We start from the raw sequence: 12,990 nt of genomic DNA, 5'->3' as shown, positions 1-12,990 counted from the left end.
TAAATGAGCTTTATGATAAATGAAAGACCATAACAGTATTTTTTAAATAGGAAACACTCCCCCCAAATTGAAATTAGTGATTCTGTTTATGAAAATTTTTCAAAATTGAAAAATATATATCGAAAAAATATTTTGTATCCAATATACCACAGCATTATTATATTATAATATCCCACCTATCTCTAGTAATCTCCCTAAAATAGCAATGTATCTCTATATAATTTTCTGTTGGAAATATTTTTTTTAAAGGTTATATTGGGGAATTGGGGAAGGGGAACAGCGTTGGGGAATCGGGCAAGGGGAACAGAGAAGTTGCAGTCCTTTTGTTCTTCACTCTAGTTGTGGAAGACGTCGCTTCACTGGCCCATGTTGGTATTATCATTGCGCTCTTACCGGGTGAAGCAGATAGGTCGCCGGACATTGGATGACCACTCACGGCAGCTCATGGCAGCTCACGGCAGCTCACGCCAGCTGCTGACCGCTCACGCTGGCTGCCAGCCACTCACGTAGCTCATGGCAGCCCACTGCAGCCCCGCTGCAGCCTACACCATCGCTGGCAACTCACAGCAGCCCAGCTCCAGGTCGTGCTGTTGTTCACCATCTTAGCTGTAGAGGGCGCAGCGTCACTGGCCCCCATATGGGATCCAAACCTGTGGCCCTGCTGCTCAGAGCTTGCGCTCCCAAGCCAACTCTTAACCAACAAGCCATTCGGCCGGTCCTGTTGGACATATTTTAAATATGCACCATTTTGGGGATAGTTTCTATTGTACAGGGCTGAAAAGATTCATTAATTTCAATCACCATCAACTTCATACAACACATATACTTTTTTCTGCCTTTTTTGTTCAAATATATTTCACTGTGGCCATTCAGAGGAAAATTACACATTCCAATAACATTTGAGCTCCTCTCAGTTACCCTTTCAGTGGTTCAGGGTAATGATAGAGTAAAGAAACGTGTTCTTAATAGGCTCCTTTTTTTTTTTTTTCTTTTTTCATTTGGTAGAATTTCAGCTTCAGATCTCTTGTGCCAAAAAGCAATGGGTAATGTTTAATGCTCTTTCAAACAGTGGCTGACTTTAGAAAGAAGGGGAGTCAGAGTCACCAGAAATCACTCTCATTCTCAGTGTTTAAAGAGTCTACGCATATGAAATAAGCAATCTCTTATCTTAGTTTCCTAAAATAGACGTATGGAACCATCCTAGGTTGGGGTGGGGAAAAGGAAATAGAATTAGAAATTTCTCAACAATCCCTGAGTATGGGTGTGGGCTAACAGGGTGACATTATTGAAAGTTCTAGCCCTAACTTCAGTCAAGAACAAAAAAAAATCCTATATATTTATAAAACCTGGTGTTTACTAGTCTTGGACATTATTCATCGGTAGAGGCTTCCCCTATAAATTAGAAAAAGCTACATTCTCTTCTTCATGAGACTGCAAGAATGGGAGAAATAAGAATAATAAGTATAATTAGGTAACATAAATGCTTTTGTTTTAAAACCAGCATTCAAAGACAATCTATGACAACCCATATGAACTCAAAAAGAATATTCCGAGAATAGCACATCTCCTTTGTTTATATCATTTTGACTTCAATTTCACCTGCAGCTATCTCCTTTAAAATAAGTATTTCTAGGGCCCTTACATGATATGAAGTCCTTGTTCCCAGGCCCATTGTTATTTGGTTATCTTTGTAGGGCCACTAAAGATGGAGTTTACAATAAACTGAACAGACAGCATACAAAAGGCTTTTAGAACTCTACCATATGGTCCAGGGAAGGGAACAATCTGGACGAGCCCCATTTCAATCTGCAAACTTGTCCACCTCTATAACACATTATACCACTGTAATAAAATATTAAGATGAAAACGTAAACGCGAAAAGAGTCTATCTTTAGCATTATCGGGCAACCATACTTCTGAAAATCTACTGATAAATTGAACAAACACTGACTTTCATTTATACTCTGAAATTTTGGTATGCAGCCCCAGGCATACAAGCCTAGGTCACTATTCACTAGAAACAATATTTCGGCAGGGATGTGTGTGGGTATTCAACTTATGCTTCAGGAATTTGGAAGGGGGAAAAAAAACACTTTAACAAGGGGCATATTGGCAGGAGCTGATGTAACAGATGACACATTCTTGGAAATCAAATAAAAGCGATAGGGAAATACCCATTGTTGCCTGGTGAAGGCCTAATCACATGGGCACAGCTGGAACCAATGTAGATCATTCATTAATAAAATTGTATTGTAGTAGCCACTTTTTGATGCATTTCAACTGCTGCTGTAGCCAAATCACGGAATTGCTTTGTTTGGTGTTGGTAAGATTGTTTTAATGGGAAATATGAGACGATATAGGACAAGCGGGGGGGGGAAACTTGCTCTCATGCTGAAAATGAGACTAGCTCAAAAAGCTAAATGTCACTTTACCTTGCAATCGACTTACACTATCAGCAGCTTAAAATATGCAGTGTAAACCTGAAAAGGGGGAACTCATATGGTAGTATGGATAAAAAGTGAGCAGTGTGAGATGCCACAGAAAACATATGAAATACTTGTGAAAGTATTCTACAGCATGCTAATATAAGATGTCGGGCAGGGGAAATTAAAATGCATCATAAACTGGGGGGGAATCATACAACTGAGTTAACACATACTCTTTCATGCAATACTCTCTACTGCATTTTAACACTGAAGTACGTGCCATATGCTTAAGAGAAAATTACTAATATTTTTGACCACATAAACTTAGAAATCACTATTTGTTATTACGTTTCTAATATTTGGTACCCAATATGATATTCAAATCACTTACGCAGGAGTTATGTTTAAAATCTGTACTGATAGTCAAATGAAATAAAACACTAGTTATAATTATAAACATCGTATTTAATATAAGAAAATACAACCCTAATTAAAATAGTAAATTTAGTTACTCGAACTTTGCTGGCATCTCTTAATTTATTTTTCCATGTTTCTACAAATATAATGATTAAGTTACTATATCATAATTCCTACAAAGCATATAATATCAAACTGTAACCATACAATAGTGTTCTGAATTAAACAAAATTGTAGAATTTATGACATACAAAAATGAAAAACTCAACAGCACTTACCAAAAGAACTGCTCAAACATTATAGGTATTAAATATATTTCTACTATGCCTCTGTGTATAGTTTGGGTAAACAAATAAATAGGACAATTCATGCTGCAATTCCAAAGTCATTGGAAGATATATTCCTACCACAGAAAAGGTAAACGGCTAAATTGCAAATAAAATTACACCACTGGAAAAAATGTGTTTAAAGTCAATGAATAGTATTTAATATACAATAAACATTGTTTGACATATGTGAACATACAGAATGAAAGAGTTTTTGATCTGTATTATCTATAACCACCAATTCTAATATTATCAGACCTCGGCACAGAGGATTCAAGACAGACAGCTATGCACTTAACTGGACCAAAAGGGAAAAAAAAAAAAACAGTTTCCCTGGCATTCCTTCTCAAAAATGTCACAATTCTAAAGTTTAAAATGTTGACCTAAAGATTTAATTGATAACTTAACAGGCAGATTCAATGAATCCCACCCAGATTCATTTCAGCTGCTCTACAGAAAAAGCCACTTAAATACAAGTTAAAAAACATCATTGGGGGAATGGAGAATACATAGCATTATGTACATATTACATGTGCATAATATGTAACAACAAAGCAACTTGGGTGTTTGTTTGTTTTGTTAAAGTAATGAGCCAATACGTTGCTGAACCTGTCTTGAGAATGAGAGAAAATAACAGGTGAGTTTATTTAATGTATACTTCCGATATACCTGTTTTACAAATCCTTTTCATGATTTTAAAGTATTTTTTAAATTAAAAATAAATCTCTGAAAATTAAACAACTGTTAGATTGTACAAGTTTATCTTATGTACTATACAGATATTGTATTTCCCAGTATATGTGGCATATAAAAATGTTTTACATTAATAATTCTAACACGAACCACTGTTTACTTTCTTTTCAGTCACATTTGTTACACTGTTACAAAAATATATGAGTTTTCCTCCCCGAGTAATTTCTTATTGCTAAAAATCATTGACAAGTTTTTAAAATGAAAAATCAGTCAAAATAATATCAATCTCTTCCATAGAAAACATATCCTACCTATTTAACTATTCCTATCTTGACTGCAAAACACTAATTTTTAAAATAGATCACTTGAAAGTAAATCATTTGTTTTTGCTTAATACAACAGAAAACATTTACAGTTTGAGGAACAGTCCACGAAATTTCATAGAATGCTTACTCATAGTGAATATCTAGTCTCTTGCTCAAATCACCGGTTAAAAATCATGATGCTACATTTCCACACTGCTTGTAACAGTAGGTCACTAACTATAATTTAGAAAGCATTGGAAAACTAAAAACACTTCTATGTTTTATCTTGCATTTTTATTTCAAAGAAAAAAGTTTTTTAAATGCACAGCCTTACATTTAATGGAAGTTCATCTGGTTATCAAACAATACTTATCAGACATTCTAAAAATGAGTATTCAATTTGTGAAAGATATGAACGGATCTTGAGTTTCAGACAAAAACAGAAAACAATGGCAGACTTTTTGGTCTCAACCAGAGAGGCCTTAACTAATGCTGAATGTCAACTATAACTGAAAAATAAGAAGAGAGTTGTCTTGGCATAAAAAACCATATAACACAAGCAACTATCAGTCAGGAGCTTGTTCAAATAATAAGCTGTGAAACAAGACAAGATTCCAACCAATCAAAAATACTATATCAACATGACCAAAGTTAGTAATATTCAGAAGGGTTTTCTGAAAAGTGTGGCAAAAATGCAGCTGTAAAGGAAATCTCTAAGAGAGCTGGAAAAGGCAAATGTATCACAGGCTTCTATAAGGAACAATGCCATCCACTAAATGGGGAAGTTCTGAGAAGAACGATATTTTCATTTAAGAAAAAATACCTTTTTTTTTTTTTCATGACAGTGGTCTTTGTGAAGATAGAGGGAGACAAGGGAAAGAAATGGCCCTAAGTTGGAAAGATCAAGGCTGGTGCCATCCTTCGGTGATGCCTTATGAAAGCCACCGCCAGAACCAAGCTACACAAAACATTTTGGCTGCCAGCCTAGAACAGTGCCAGGCTGGGGTTTTTTTTTACTTTTGTGCTAGACTCCCTCAATTGAGACAGTGTGGGATTGTCACTTTGATGCACATGGAGAACAAAGAATAATATAGTACGGGGTAGGAGGGGATTGTTTTGCCCCTTTAAATTCAGGTTAGCATTTTGTTTTCTTTGACAGGTCTTGAAAAGACCCAAGAAACAAAAGTTATGCTGAAGAATGGATCAATTGCCTAAAGAAATTGCATGAGTACAATATTGTCGACAGTTTAAAAGCCATGTGAGAGATTAACATTTTTAAAAATCAGACTTAAAAGTCATATACATACCTGTTTAAGAGGCCAGAGACCAAGAAATACAGGATTCACCATCACATAATCTTATTTAAAACCCAATAATATAAAGGAAGGCCATTAAATTTGGCAAAAAAAAAAAAAGGAACTAATGTAAGTATTATAATTTTTAGGTCACTATTCAGAGGCAACTGTGTCTGCTGCTATTCTGACCTTGATTTCTCCATAATCAATCTGATTAAAAGATTATAACATTAGAATCTGAATATCTTATGCCTTTGCAGGGAAAGAGGTGATAAATGATCAAAAATGTTTAAAGGATTAAACCACAAATCACCTACAAAGTTGCCACAGACACAAACAGGAAAACCGTCTCTTCTATCCTATTCAATTCTGTACTAGAAGCAAAGCTAACACAAATGAGAAAGCCAAGTATGTGCTGTTGCAAGCATCAACTAAATATACCGCAAATAATATACAGCCTGAATCTGGTGGCCAAAACACCAATAAGCTATTAGCTCCTAGAGGTATGAACCTTTTCTCTGTAATGTGCAAGATAAGTAGAGGTAAGAGGTCCATTTTCTACAAACCAAATGAAAAGAAAGAATGAACTGTGACAAGCCCAGGTCCCATGCTGGCAAATTTTACACTAAGCTCAGCATCCTCTAGAAGCAGTATGTTTCTCCCTGCCGATCATGGGGAGGGAAAGTTGTGAAACTGATACAGTGTTGATGAAAAGCACCAAACATCTACTAGTCCCTTCCTCCTGCACCTCTCCACTGAATCAGCTGGTAAGAGAAGACCAACGGCTGTTACAGAAATAGCAAGAACTAAAGCACCTGCCTCAGATGTTCCACATGGAAGCATGCAGCATTTACCACTTGAGCCTATCTAATTTCTGACAAAATGATCTCCTGCCCGGTTTTGTGCATGGCTACGGATTCTGATAGTAAGTCATGATCAGCGTCAGGGAAGGAGATGGGGGAGGGGGAACTTGAGGAAGAAACCAAGTGAGAACAGTGGCCAAACTTCAAACAATAGACATGCTCCTCTTCCTATGCAAATTAGTGCCCCTGCACAACACTTTGGGACAAAACCTGTGGTAAAGGCTTCAGGTACAATGATTTACTCTGGGCAGCAAGGGGACATCTGCCATATAGTCAAAGAATGCATTATTTTGCTCCTTGCTGTTCTCCTTTTACATTTCCTTTCTTTCCTCTAGGAGATACTGCTGATGCTATTACCACATGAGACACTGATAGTTGTGGCGAGGCATTCATGTATTGCCAAAGTGGTCCAGAAAATGATGTCTGGCTGGCTTTAGTTCAACAAGGAACATGAGGCAAAAAACAGGAAGCAAAAAGAATGAAAGGTGTAGAAGAAGCTAGCCGTAAGTCTTTTTTCTGTTTATTAATGATGCAGATGAAATGGGGGAAATCTAGAAAAAGCAGCCAAGCTGACTAAATTACAAAGAAAGATTAAAGGCATTAAATGTGTATAACTTGGCTGACAACCAAGGAACAATATGAGAGCTGTCCACAACTCTCCAAAGTATATACATAAAAAGAAGAGCAGGGAATTTTTATCTACAATGGAAGTGTGAATATATGAAATAATAATGAGATAAAATAAAAATAAAGAAATCTGACTTCAAGCAGCAGAGGAAGTAATCTGGCAAAACTTAAGAAAGGCTGCTTCCTTCTCTTTAGAAATACTTATCATCATACTAACTCACACTGCAGTAAAGGGCAGATGATAGGAAATAACAACATACTGCCAGAGGGCTGAAGAGATGAAGAAATCAAAATGAAGTACCATTTGTTTATTGGACGATCCAGATAGACTGATGTTGCTCTCTATGCATCTCCAATCTGGCTAATGCGGAGGTACCTGCGAGATCACAAAGGGCATGGCTGTTATCTTCAAAATGAACTCAGCCTGAATTCTGAATCCTGACCTGGAAAAGAGTCTACTGGAATGATTTAGTGGTCTGATTCTTGGATATTCCAAGATGGAAGAAGAGCCTCCAAAAATAGAAATGTTCTGAGTCTTAACTATTAAGAGCTGTTTTCAGTATTTCCAAGGATTTCCAAAATCAATTATAACTCAAAAAATAATGGTAAGAACAATAATAATAATTCAGGTTAGAGGTCTTTAACATGGTACCTGGATGGCCTTCAGGAGTCCATACACTCTGAAATGATACATGTAAAATTTGTGGGATTATGTAAATGGATCTCTCTGTAGAAAAAGTCAGTAGTTTGTCAGATTTGCAAAAAGGTCCATAATCCCAAATACTGTCTAGAACCTTTGCTGAGGATAGTTTAAAATCTCAGAGGCAGGTCGGAACGGATAATCAGTCCAGGTTTGGGGTTTTCCCGCTAGAGAAGCATTGGAACTACACAGGCACTTGTATATCTGGGGTAAATGCCTTAAGAACATCACTTTCGGGGAGAGCATTACATCAGCTTTAAACTGTTACTTAACTTCCATAGCCCAAAACTCTTTGCAAGCCATCCACAGTACAGAGAATCAGGTGTTACCACATACCTAGTATGATATGGTGACTTTCCTGTTCTGTATACATCAAAGTCAGAACCCTTAGGAATACTGAATTGCCAGAGTCAAAACTAACAGTAAGTCATCCAAAAAGGATCCTTTATGACAGACAAGCAGAAAGGAGGAGCCATCAAAGCAAAAAGAAATATGGCTCCCAAACAACTTACACAGCACAAAATCACAGGATTACCCAACACATCTTTTAAAAGAATTATTTTAAGCAGTAACCACAGACTCAGAATAACCTATAAAAAGAAAGAAACCAGGTCGAAGAACCTTCCAGGCACCAACTGTGAATAAGAAAGGGAAGCATTCATAGCCACAGAGATAAGCCTGAGCTGAAGTGTCACACACACAAAAAAAAAGTTAAGAGAAAGAGAAAGACTGAGAAAGCATCAATCAAGCCTGTGGGGGTGGGGGTGGGGATCTTTCAAGATGGCCTGTTTGAAATAATAATCATGTAGTATAGTCTCTGAAAAATAGTTCACCTCCTGAGCATCTACCAGGCACTGCAGCTAGTGCTGGGAATTCAGTTGTGAACAGGACCAAGTCTGCCCTGCTGGGGCTTAATTCGGGGGGCGGGGAGGAAAGATGCAGGAAGATTAGTATATCAGCAATATCATTTCAGTCCGTGATACATGATGTGAAAGAAATAAACAAGATGATGTGACTGAGGCATGGGAGAACAGCCTACGTCTCTTGAGTATGTCACAGTGACGTTCACTCCAATTCTCAGAGTTAGTCAGGATCTTAGAGAACTGAGGCTGGGAAAGGATCACAGGGGCATCAAGTCAGGCCTCTTCATTTCAGAGACGAGGACAGGAGAGCTACTACGGCAGACAAAGTATCACAACCTCATTATCTCCAAAGATCAAAACACACACACCTAGACTGAGTTATGATTTTACGATACATGCTCTGCCTTTAGAAGGGAGGCCTGAGAACAAGGAACTGAACAGCATTTCTGAATCTTTTACAAAACTGACAAGGATACTATGTACTTTGAACCCTTGATATTTAACAAAGAACCGCACATGATCCATGTGTATGTAATATAATAACTACTCAAAAGTGTTAAAAACGAAAATCTGTAAGTCCAAAAATAAAAATATAGTGATGCTGAACAGGAAAAGGTATGGAAATGTACTGATTCATACATATGTCCCTGCATAGAGGGCATCCTCGATGGTAAAGGGGTTGCGGTCTCCCAGCCTCAATCACGGACACTATCATTCCAGCTTCACACATCCATCATCACCCCTGCCTTCCATTCCAAACTATCCACCACCAGAGATACACAACAAGCAGGCATACACAGAGGCCATTTCAATGGCTAGAAAATTCTGTTCAAATATTCTATCCCTAAGAGTCTGAAACATGCAAAGACAGATAGAAGCACTTTAAAAAAAAAAAAAAAAAGTAAAGAGGATTCTACCAGCTACCAATACAGAAATATATTTCATAATTTTTCCACCTATTTAAGGAAAAATCATCTGTTTGGAAGTCAGAGATTCTAAAAGATCAATCACATAAAGATTCCCCAAAGCTAGAAGTCTCCCTATTACATTATTTTCTTAATACTTGCAAACCAGGTTACCTATAGACTCCAAACTAAGATAGCAATCTTGCGTCTTTTTCTTTTGAATGTGAGGATGTTCTACGATATGTGTCATCTCATTGACCAGAAGGGATGCTGCTGACTGGCCAGGGGAGTGATCCATTCAGTCTTCCTTGGAAGAGTCTTCCCTCCCAAGGCTGTACAGTTCTCAGGAGGCTGGCCTTCCACAATGATGAGCCAAGCTTCCTTGGTCAGGGACACAGTAAGCCGTTTCCTTTAAACTTCTCACAAGTCAGACTTTTCACAAAATCTCCACATACACACACACAGAGAGAGAGAGAGAGAGAGAGAGAGAGAGAGAGAGAGAGAGAGAGAGAGAGAGAGAGAGANAGAGAGAGAGACAGAGAGAGAGACACACAAATGGCTTACTCACATTAATTTTCTTTGTATTGCCATCATTCATTGTCTTCATTTTTACTTTAGCGGCAATTTTTAGCCAAATGGAATGAAATACAATCAGTTTTTTCTCAGTCCGTCTCAGCTCTACTCTTCATCTTCTGGGATCCAGGAACTCATGTGATCCTTTAACAACTCTTTCACACCAAACCAGATATCTCCCTAAAGCTTAACAATCTAGCCTCCAGGCATATTTCTTAAATAAAAGCAGTAGATCTTTGTAAACCTGAAATTTGCATACTAAAGGAACAAATCAACTATCAAAAGACCTAATAGTGTATAAGAGTTGCTCACCTCTAAGCAAAGTTTAAAATTCATTTCAATTTATTTTTTTTAAAGAAACAGCTATTGACTTTTCTCCTTTTGCAAAATACTGCGTTTAATGGCCTAGTTAAATTAGAGGTGATGGTGTGAAGCAAGTGTTTTAAATTGGTAAATTCTAAACCTTTTAATAAAAGTACATCAGTCAGAAGTTTTAATAAGACTCAGCAGGACAGAGAAGAATTAACAGTCTGTAGGTATCAAAAGGGGGTGATAGGCGATGATAACCTTAATCATTTGCATAGGGATTTATAATTTCATTGCTTAAAGGTTAATGAAATTATGTGGTATTTGGCCCACTCTTATCCAGAAAATGATTTCATGCCTTGGTTTGTATATATTTATCGACTGAATCACATAACAGAAGAAATGATTCTTTGTACAAATTAATCTACTGCGTTTTCACTTATGTACTCCTGGGTGCACAGCTATCATTATCTGTTCTAACCAATAACTGGTGCCCTGAGACAAAAACAGGGTTTCCAAAAGCATCTCAGAAAAAAAGGAAAAACTCACAATCAGAACTCTCAAAGTACAGTAAGTTGCAAAAATGATTGCTTAAAAAAAATTAGATGCATTCCTTTATCTACTTTATACTTCATCTATTGCTACCTAGTTGCGTCTGCCAAATGTTGGCTTGTCGGAAAAGTCATGACGCATTTTTGCAACGAAAAACATAGAAAAAATATGTCATGACTTTTTCTACACTCTAATAGTAACATAAAATCTACCCTGGAGATTGATGAAAGTATTCAAGACACATGACTTGAAAAGGGGTGGAGAAATGTTGACAATAGACACAAATGATTAGAACAGGTAACATAATAAAAGAATTCTAGACCAGAGCAACAGTTTGAAAACATCACAGGGCAAAAACCACACCTGACTGGGGCCTGGCCCCCGAGGGCCCAGGTGGCACTCAGGACCAGCACTGCACTTGGTACCCGGTTCTAAAGGAAACTGCAGGGCCCAGTGTTCCTGCTCCGGCTGCACATCAGTGTCACCTGGAGGGCTTTAAAATAAAGTGGCCAACACGTAGGCCCCACAACCAGAGATTCTAGTTTCCTCGGTAATTTTTAGAAGCTCCCCGAGGTGATTTCTGATGTCCAGCTGGGGTTGAGAAACACTGCTATAGAGCACTGGCTCTCAAAGGGTGTCCCCTGGGCCAGTGGCAGCAGCACCAGCAGCAGTGGCTAGGAACTTCTTTTTTTTTTTTTTTTAGCTGAGCCATCCTGCTACCTATTGGCAGCTCAGCGGCTGCTCAGCTCGGGCTGGACTCGAACCGCTGTTGCTCAGAGCTCAAACTCTTGAGCGAGCTCTTAACCAACTGAGCCACTCAGCCGGCTCGGAACTTCTTAGAAATGTAAATTCTCACCCCATCCCAGACCTACTGAATCCGAAAGTCTGGAATGAGGTCTAGCAATCTGCGTTTTGAGGAGCCCTTCAGAGGATTCTGATGAACACTGATGTTAAGAAAAACACTACTTTACACTTGGTATTGGCCAAACGGCCAAGAAGCAATTGAAAAGCACTGCTTTCAAGTGAAAAATAAAATAGCCTGAGTTTCAATTCTCCCTCCACAATTTACTGGCTATATAACCTTCAGTCGGCTCTCTAAACCTCACTTCCCTTACATGCAAAATAATAGAGTTAGCTAATATTTGTTAAACATGTATTCCCAGAGAGTGTGCCAATAAGCACTTTACATTTGTCATCTTACAACGAGCTTACCAGGTAGATATTAATATCATTTACATCCAAAGATTATGAAACTCATCCAAGACTAAAAAGTAAGTAAAATCAGAATTTAAACTTGACTTTTTCAAATTCCCAAATTAATGCTCTTTCCCTATTCCACAAAACAGGCTTCCCTGGTCTGCCCTTCCTTTCCTCCTTCCTTCCCTCCTGTCTCTGTCTTTCTCATTTTCTTTGCAAGGAAGCTTGTGTGCCTATTAAAAAGCTAGAGATTCACTAGCAGGTACATATTTGCTGAGTGACTGCAAAGTACTTGGCATTCTCTGATATGCCAGGAAAAAAATTTTTTTAAACTTTAAAAATTATAGCAATCATGTTAGAAGCTAGATGAAGACGCACATTTTTGAAAACACAGGGACACGTGATTTATTTCTAAACTGGTGAGTCAAAAACAGAAGTAACTCAAGAGTCCGTGGGATTGGAGCTTGGAGACGAAGGCATGACGCCAGAAGGAAGTATGGCTTACCCTGAGCCAGGGAGAAAAGCCTGTCCTGCACAGGGGCAGAAACAGGGGTAGGGAACAGTAGAAAACAAAGCTAAGGAAGATAATTGGGTCCAGACTGTGACATAGGGCAAGAATATAACTTTACTGTCGTTAACAAAATAAAATGTTTTTTCACAGAATATTTTGGATGGCACTGATAGTAAACTTAAAATCAAGCCATAGGTAGTTATAGGGGGGAAAATCAACCTAGGATTATACTGGGGGAACAAAAGCAGGAGAAAAAGTCATTTCTATTACTAAAAGTGTTGTGATCCACTCTCTACTATACTGTTTCCATGGGCAATTTGCATGCATTACACAGCGTTTTCAATCATTCACTAATCCAGCCAACACTGACTGATCACACGGAGTTAGGCACCAAGGCTAAAGAAATAAGTAAGGTACTGACCCAGGGCATG

General features: G+C 38.0%; 1 protein-coding gene across 1 annotated transcript in view; it reads right to left on the bottom strand.

The window, feature by feature from the left end:
- The window catches only part of QTMAN (queuosine-tRNA mannosyltransferase), a 333,545-nt gene that overhangs the window by 234,978 nt on the left and 85,577 nt on the right, over positions 1 to 12,990 (bottom strand). The gene's annotated exons all lie outside the window — the stretch shown is intronic.

This window comes from Hipposideros armiger, unplaced genomic scaffold (assembly GCF_001890085.2).
Source record: "Hipposideros armiger isolate ML-2016 unplaced genomic scaffold, ASM189008v1 scaffold_394, whole genome shotgun sequence".
Lineage (NCBI taxonomy): Eukaryota > Metazoa > Chordata > Mammalia > Chiroptera > Hipposideridae > Hipposideros > Hipposideros armiger.
This window is presented reverse-complemented; position numbering and strand designations above follow the sequence as displayed.